The sequence below is a fragment of the Monopterus albus genome, unplaced genomic scaffold (genome assembly GCF_001952655.1).
Source record: "Monopterus albus unplaced genomic scaffold, M_albus_1.0 scaffold40.1, whole genome shotgun sequence".
Taxonomy (NCBI): domain Eukaryota; kingdom Metazoa; phylum Chordata; class Actinopteri; order Synbranchiformes; family Synbranchidae; genus Monopterus; species Monopterus albus.
The window spans coordinates 3189820-3190381 of NW_018127920.1; the positions used below are offsets into that span (position 1 = coordinate 3189820).

Genomic DNA, 562 nt, shown 5'->3' on the forward strand with positions numbered 1-562 from the left:
CTTTCCCTTTCAGGAATTGATATGCAGATTTATTTCCTTTTTCAACTCCAGCTCAGCGCTGCAATTTAAAATATTTTTAATCACTGGTGAATCTACAGATTCTTTTCTCAGTTAAATTGATTAAGTGGTCTTTGAAAAGTGACTTAAAAATCCTATAACCCAAGGCGATGTCTGCAGTTTGACCAGCAAGCTAGTAAACATCCACATCTGAGAATCTGGAACCAGAGAATTCTTTAAAACAACTAAAGACCAGTCATTTATCAAAATTAACTCATTAATTAAGCAACCACTTGTCCCAGAATTACATCACAAAAAACACTTGTATTGATATCAGCTACTGTAATCATTTGATTCTAGTTCTTTAGCATTTAGTGTTATAATTTAAAGGGTGTTGCACTAATTAATTATTGTACATCCATAAAACCTGTGAGGGACCGATTTTTAAAAGAATTGTCAAATTCTAAGTAGCAGAGGCTGAGACATTGCTTTCAAAATGCTGGATCCTACAATACCCACAATGCAACTCAGTTGCATCTCTTTTAATAGACACTGAGTAGATACT

The 562-nt window shown here is 33.8% G+C and overlaps 1 protein-coding gene across 1 annotated transcript in view; it reads left to right on the plus strand.

Moving 5' to 3' along the window:
• npdc1b (neural proliferation, differentiation and control, 1b) overlaps window positions 1-562 on the plus strand; it is a 23879-nt gene that overhangs the window by 18074 nt on the left and 5243 nt on the right. The gene's annotated exons all lie outside the window — the stretch shown is intronic.